Source organism: Diuraphis noxia, unplaced genomic scaffold (genome assembly GCF_037042655.1).
Source record: "Diuraphis noxia isolate RWA-SAM2 unplaced genomic scaffold, SU_Dnox_SAM2 contig0005, whole genome shotgun sequence".
Classification (NCBI taxonomy): domain Eukaryota; kingdom Metazoa; phylum Arthropoda; class Insecta; order Hemiptera; family Aphididae; genus Diuraphis; species Diuraphis noxia.
In genome coordinates, this window is record NW_028301715.1 from 15634101 (window position 1) to 15642215 (window position 8115).

General features: G+C 28.9%; 1 long non-coding RNA gene across 1 annotated transcript; it reads left to right on the plus strand.

Moving 5' to 3' along the window:
• Nucleotides 1-1850: 1850 nt before the first annotated feature.
• LOC149054957 (uncharacterized) lies at nucleotides 1851-4880 on the plus strand. Its single transcript, XR_016192108.1, has 2 exons — nucleotides 1851-3007; nucleotides 3073-4880. It is a non-coding gene; the product is annotated as an uncharacterized LOC149054957 (long non-coding RNA).
• The last annotated feature ends 3235 nt before the right edge of the window (nucleotides 4881-8115 follow it).

The following is an 8115-nucleotide window of genomic DNA, read 5'->3' on the forward strand; positions in this document are numbered from 1 at the left end:
CCACGGTGAGCTATACTGAAGGTATATTAATAAAGTTAACACGACGTCGAGTATACAACTCGCAAATAACACATACCTGGTTAAGGAATTTTTGCCCTCCTACCCTCAAAAAAAATTATTATTGTCGTATAGACCGTGCCACAGTGTACACATGGTAATAACAGTATATATATATATATATATATATATATACATATGTATTAGATACGTACGAACTGTAATATAATATTAGATAGGTATTATATAATATAGGCCGTGAGAAGGATTTGTCTGGAGTTTTTTTTTTTTAACGATTGTAGTTTTACGTTTTTGGTTTTATGACGGGCGCTTCTTCTATTCTTTTATTGCTTAGGTACTATTATTTAGGCATATTTGTCTTTAGAGCGCACTGCGTGACAATGCGGACGGGCGGCATTTGGTTAAAAATTGTACCCCACTATTTATATAATATAATAAGTAATACAATTTATTATCAGTAGTCGTTGAACGGCGGTTCGACTCCTTAAGTAATATAGGTCACAAGTAATAATATGAGAAACAATATTGTTCTACAGTGTATCCACGCTTAACTTATATTGTGTATATATGTATATGTGTATAGTGTATATATACATATATATTATAGTTGCAGCGGTTGTGTGCGTTTGAAATATGTCAAAATGGCGTTCGACAACGCGATTTAATATTTAATAATATTATATTTACAATAATAATCGCCAATCGGTCATTATGTAATTTGTAAACGATTCGATGAGGAAATAATTAATAATTTAATACCACGGTTGTGTATAGTATATTCCTATGGGCTATGGTTCGTAAAAATATATGAGCACAGACGACCACTTGAAATATACGGACGAGGTGCGCGCGGGACAATAAGTCATAATCAACAGAAAATGGCAATCCTTTTCACCTGCGTCCTAACATTGTATTCAATTCCATTGGACGTTGATGGTAATATTATAGTAATGGGTATTTACCGGGTTACGCGTTGTTGGTATGCAGTCTCTGATGAGACTTACAATAATGTATCACTGAAAGTTGCTTCAAGATGTGTTGAACCCCTATTTTACTTTATGTATTATATACTGTATAGATGGCAAAGCTGGGAAAGTAAGTAATTTTTTTCAATTAGTTCGAGTTTAGTTACTTTAATAATATATAAACTAACTAAGTTAGAATATAAGTTAATTACTGAAATTTTCCAAATTTCTATCTTAATTAGTTAGAAGTCAGTTTATTAAAAATAGTAACTTCAGTTAAAGAAGAAGTTAGAAGTTAGTTTTTTTTAAATTTTATTTAAACACTGATTTGTTCAAATTTAAATAATAAGTTATCTAGGTACCTTAAATTATTGATGATGATTGTAAAATTAAATTAAACACGTTCTTCGATTTGATAACTATAATATCAATTATTAGTTTATTAGAACATTAATAATAAAACAATATATAGCCTCTATATTACCTATGTAGGGCATAGCGCATAGGTGTATTATAAAGTTATTTTAGTAGAAGTAATATTTTATCAAAAATATTTATTGAATTTTAATAAAAGTGTTAGTTCAAAATTGTCATCAGATTCAGGTTTTTCATCAAATAATTGGCCTCCTGCACTAAAAAGTCTCTCGAAATGAGCACTACAGGGGATACTTGTGGTATAATTTTTGTATTTCTTTTGAAAACTCCTTTAATGGTATACAGGGTGATTCTTTTATCAAACAACACTCATTATTTGAAAAAGTATTGACTTTTTTCAAATTTTTTTTTTTTCAAAATTGTAGATTTATGCTGTTCTAGAATTGTATATCTTTTTTATATTTTTCACCCTTATATTTATTAGGTAAACCACTGTCAACTTTTGATTTTCAAATGGTAACCTATACTTAAAATTTCATAATTGAATAAAACTATTTTTTTCATTAATTAATACGTTCTAATTTTCATTTTTCGTTAATCCGTTGATGAGATATTGCTCCTCAAAGTTAGGTGGTTTTGGGAGATAGTTATAGTGTGTAAATGTGTTATACCACTTATACCTCGTCAGTAGATACCGCAGCTATCAGGATTTTTATGTCCCAGGGCAAAAGATATCACACTTTTCAAATCAATTCAAGTAGTAGGTACAGTAAGCTTAAGTTGTGCCCCTAAATGTATTTTATAATACCCATTTGACTGGGTGTAATGTAGTTCGCCCCACTGGTCATAATAATACTTATCTAATATAAAGACCAGAAGTTAAAAGTAATAAATTCGATATCATTCGAACCCAAGATATACCTAATAGTGATAAATGATATTAATTGTACCTACTAACTCGCTACATTAACTTATTGTCATGATGTCATATTTTAAGTAATCGGACCATTAGTGTCACTCGTGGTGCCGTGGTGGCATACCTACTCACGTCGTATACCCCCGACGACCCCCCTCCATATCTATGGAGTACGCCGTAACCATAGACATAACATTATGTCTATGGCCGTGACGGACTACGGATAAGAAGACAGAACAACACGGGTAATACGATATGGTTTATTAGGCTGATTTGCGATTAGGTAAAATCGTGAGTAAAACTAATTTTGATCAGCTGTTATTTGTTTTGTACACTGTGGACGATTAAAGTCTGGTACCATGGTTACATGATATGGAAGTAAACCTTATACCTGGTTAACGTAAATCACATACCAACAATACGTTGAGTGAATAAACGGTTATAATTTAGGTTAACATTTTATAAGACAAGTCATAACAACAATATTTGAATCGTGAGTCGGTAATAAGTAATAACTAATAAAGTATTTTATTTGTTAATACTTAACAATTTTAAATGTTTAAATTTTAATGGTGAATTTATAATATTATTAGTTCTTGTATATACTTAAATTATAATATTTACCACATATTGTATTTTATTTAGTAATTTAATTAAACATTTAAGTACCTAAATTGGTTAATCACACGTGAATTGGATACTTTGCAAGTGCATTTGTACAATGTACCTATTGGTAAGTTTTACTAGTTGATAAATGCAAGCAAAAATTAAAATTAATAAAACAATCTATCTCATTAGCTTAAAGAACACTTAAACTTCACATACCTATTCAATCACAAGCGATGAGAAAAGTTGTACAGATGCAGTATGTAGAATAGCGCATGCCAAACAGGCCTACTATAAAAAAATAAATCTTTTACCTCAAATAGATTAAGTTTGGACAACAGAAAATCACTTATAAAAGGCTTTGTGTGGAATGTAGATCTACATATATGGAGCAGATATTGGGACACTACTGAAGACTGAGAAAGCCAAAATAAAAGCTTTTAAAGTATTATTGCTGGAAAACGCTGAAATTCAATAGACAGAAAAGATAAAAAAATTTTGAGATATTTAGGAGAATCAAAAATCAATACGGAGTACGCTAAGATTGAGAAGAAAAGCATGGATCGGACACGTTATAAGGAGGAAACCTGTAAAAGGAAGGGCTAGAACTCCATTTCTGAAGCAAGTGATTGAAGGTACTAGAATAGGAACATACTGAAAGTTGAAGAGGAATGTAAGTGGAGAGAGACATCAAAAATCATTTTCGGATTGAAAAAAAAAAATGTATTGAAAACTAAAAATTGTGCTAATGTTAAAGCTTTATAATTTGTATGCTAGTTTATAAATAATTTAAATTAGGTGACAACATCAATCATTACAACTTAAAAGATAATATACATAGATATAGATATTTATTTTGTGTTTAATATGTAGATTATGTCCTAAATCAAATTAAGAATTTTTAAGTGGCTATGTGATTAATAATTATTTTATTTTTACTTTTTACGGACAAGCCCTTAAACAAAAAAGATATAATAATCAAAACATCCAAAAACATTAGTCTACTGTGCTACATTGTATAATGTCATAATGATAAATACTAAATTATTTCTGTCAATGATTGATGTTGTCACCAAATAACCAAATAATAATGAGTACTAAATTCAAGTTAGAATATTATTAATACCATTTTTAAATTTTACTTTTTAAGTCTGGGGTGATTGAAAAGTTTGTTTTAATTTTTTGAATACATGTTTTATCTTTACTCATATTTTGCATATTAACTGCAAAACGAACATTTAGATTAAACTGTATCATCATTTTGAAATAGGTTTTTCATAGTCCTAGGCTTATTAAAGTAAAATTGTTTAACGGTTCATAATAATATCAGTATAATATGTGAGGAATTTTGTCGTGAACAGGGTTCAGGGCTAAACAGAACCTAAAATCATCAAATCAAACGCTTAAAAAAACATTTAAATAATCAAAATTAAGCAATCTAAAAAATGGTTATTCTCTCCCTAGTTTTTGTTAGTGGTTATCACTTGCATCTTATTAAAGTAGAAAATATACATTAAAAAATTTAAAACGTGGGGTGCTATAATATTTTATATTTTAAAAACATTAAATTGAGGGTATTTCACTATAATAATGATGGTTAAATCTAAAAAAACAAGAGGTGCTAAAGACCCTTTTGCGCCAATGGTCTCAAACCCTGTTCGCGACATTGAAAATATGATTTTTTTTACATAAAATATAATTAAATAAATTGATCAGTGCCATATATGTATATTTGGACGTATGTCATTGTTTATTTAAATAGCTACATATTGATTAAATTCATGTGATTGGTCAAAAAGACCTAGTCCTACAACGTATATTACAACTATTGAAACGATGTATGGTGAATTATTTATATTATACTAATATTTGATTTGAAATTGTAAATGTATTAAATTGAAATTGTAAACATAAAAAAAAATGTTGTTTATACTTAATATTAAATTAGTTCAGAGTATTGTATTTCCAGATTTGTAATAAACATATATACCATAGTGTTATGTACTTGTCTAACTTCTTTATTCAATGTGCATGTGCTCAAATGATACTTTATATGAGAAGAGGTACAATATTTGATTTGTTAAAAAACAAAATTATCATTAAAAAACTTAAATCCTAATAGGCATTTACATGTTCAAAGCATCCATATGGTAAACAGCATTAAATAGATATATTAAATCTATAATAATAATTAACACATTATTTTGTATTAGTTAAATCTACCAAAGCTATACACAGTTATATGTATATTATATGTATAAAAAAATAAATTAAGTTAATTTATTGTTAATAATATGCCATTAAGGTCCATTATTAGATATGGTTATTATATAATATATTGTACATTTATTATTAATTGTTATTGCACTCATTTATCATTGAAAATACCATTGGTTATTACCAATGACCTTAGAATAAAGGTTATTACTTTTGATAATACCATAGAATACCTAAATAACTAAAATTAATTTTGCCAATAGTGTGTGTAGGATGGTAGGATGGTAGGATTAATAAGTTTGAAGTCGTATTCAGTGCTTACTGTTTAGATTTTTGTTTTTATTATTAATTTAAAAATCTTAAAATTAATGAACTAAGCAAGTTCGTTGGGGTGTGAATGTTTGGTGTGGGATTATTGATGAGTATTTAATTGGTCCATATTTTTTTGAGGAAAATCTTAATGGCAATAAGTATCTTGGTTTTTTGAAAGATGATATACCCATACTATTGGAAAATATTTCACTTCAACAGCGCTTGAATTTGATTTGGCAGCAAGATGGTGCACCAGCACATAATACCTTGGCTGTACGTGCATACCTCAATAAGATGTATGGAGACAATAACTGGTTTGGAACTCACAGCCCCATTATTCAATGGCCACCTCGTTCCCCCGATTTGAGTGTTCTTGACTTCTTTTTTTGGGGCCATCTAAAAAATGAAGTGTATAAAGAAAAATGAAATAGTGTGGAGGAACTTAAACAAAGAATAAGAGATTGTTGCAACAAAATTGAAAACTCAATATTGAAAAAATCTACTTCCTCTGAAGTATTAAAACATTTTTGTTTAACTGAAGATGGCAAGCAATTTGAACATAAGCTAAAATATAAATATCATGTATTTTTTATTCAAATTGTATACAAATACATACATGTATATTTATGTATGTATGTTACATTTTTTCCATTCTTAACCAAAGTTTGTTAAAATTTATATTTAATATGAATTCTTATACTTACGAACGAATGAATTTTTGGTAGGCACATGTACATCAAGTTAATAAATTGGTCTTGGAATTTTATTGAAAATAACAAAATAAGTAAGTTGATAAATTAAACATATTTAAATATTTAACTAGAGCTCCAGTTAACTAGATCAGCTAGTTCGTTAAAACTACAAAGGCACAGAATATTATTTATTATGATAATATTATTGTGAAAATGTGAAATTTATTAAGTTTACTACTGTAGACTGTAGTACACAAGTAATTAGTACTTGGTAGTATCGGTCGCTGACGCCATAGCACCATGCTATAAATTATACTGACCAGTAACGAGTAACAGACAACGGAAAATAAATTACTGTACACTACAGCAGTGATTTAAAACAGTTAACAGTTGTTACAACTGTAGTACAGGCTGTCTACTAGAGTAACAAAAACGGGATTTTATTTGTGACATAAATAAACAGTAAGTTACTATTTATTTTGTAAATACACATATTGGTAACACTGTATTTTCTTTATGATAGACAGTTGTATTAGTTGTAATGATAAACCATGGACAACAGTAACTTTTATGGACTAAACACTAAAATAATTCTGTATTTCCGTATGTTATTCTATGGTGTGTTTGAGCATAGAATAGAGGTGAGATCGTGATCGAAGCTACAAACAGAAGCAGACCAATAATAATAGTAATATTATGATTGTGTGTTATTGTATGTAGGTATTATCGGCGATCAGGTACAAAGATTATCGCCGCTATATCTTGGGTTGAACGATATCGAATTTATTACTTATAACTTCTGGTCTTTATAATTGATAATAATTATTACGACCACTGACCATTGATGTAATCACCTTCGTGGGGTGATCTTCGTGTCTCCCTGCAAAATGGGCATAATAAAATACATTTAGGGGCTCTAAGTACTTTATGAACTGATTTGAAAAGTGTGATATCTTTTGCACTGGGACATAAAAATCCTGATAGCTGCGGTATCTGCTGACGAGGTATAACACATTTACATATTACGATAACTATCTCCCAAAACCACCTAACTTTGAGGAGCAATATCTCATCAACGGATTAACGAAAAATGAAAATTAGAACGTATTAATTAATGAAAAAAATAGTTTTATTCAATTATGAAATTTTAAGTATAGGTTACCATTTGAAAATCAAAAGTTGACAGTGGTTTACCTAATAAATATAAGGGTGAAAAATATAAAAAAGATATACAATTCTAGAACAGCATAAATCTACAATTTTGAAAAAAAAAAAATTTGAAAAAAGTCAATACTTTTTCAAATAATGAGTGTTGTTTGATAAAAGAATCACCCTGTATACAGGCCGAAATCAGTTAAATAAGAATGGATTAGAAATAAAAAGTCAAAAAATTTAAAATGTATACTAAATACGCAATATTAATTATTGATGCATTATAACTACCTAGTTGTTTTTAATTTTAACAAGTTAGATTAGAATTATTTCATACATTAAATTATATGAATACAATTACTATATGGTAGAACTATCAAGTATATAGCAACGAAAAGAAAAAAATTAACAAGAAATTGTATTAATTAGGTACATGTGTAAAAAGGTAAGTTGCATTTAAACTCCCATCAAATTTTAAACAATAATAAAACAATTTTTACCTTAGATTTCGTTATTTTCCCGTGAGTGAGACGATGAAAAGCGTTTTTCAGACAAAGAAAAGGTCCGTCATGTCTACAGTATACCGACTTAAGGATTCAAAAACTCTCAGCACCCGGTGTGTCATCACATCAGCACCCAGTGAACGAAATACGAGATTGCTATGTGTGTTCTAAGAAACAAACACTGTATCTAAAGAGTTGACATAAAAGTGCTTGACGTAGTGTCAAAATTTTGAAGTCAAAGTATTGATGTGACGGACTTAATGAAAAGATATTATAAAGGATGACGTACAGTAAGTAACTTGAAGACTATGATGGCAATAGTGTTAAAGCAATGGTAATTAATTGCAGGCTATGACGAA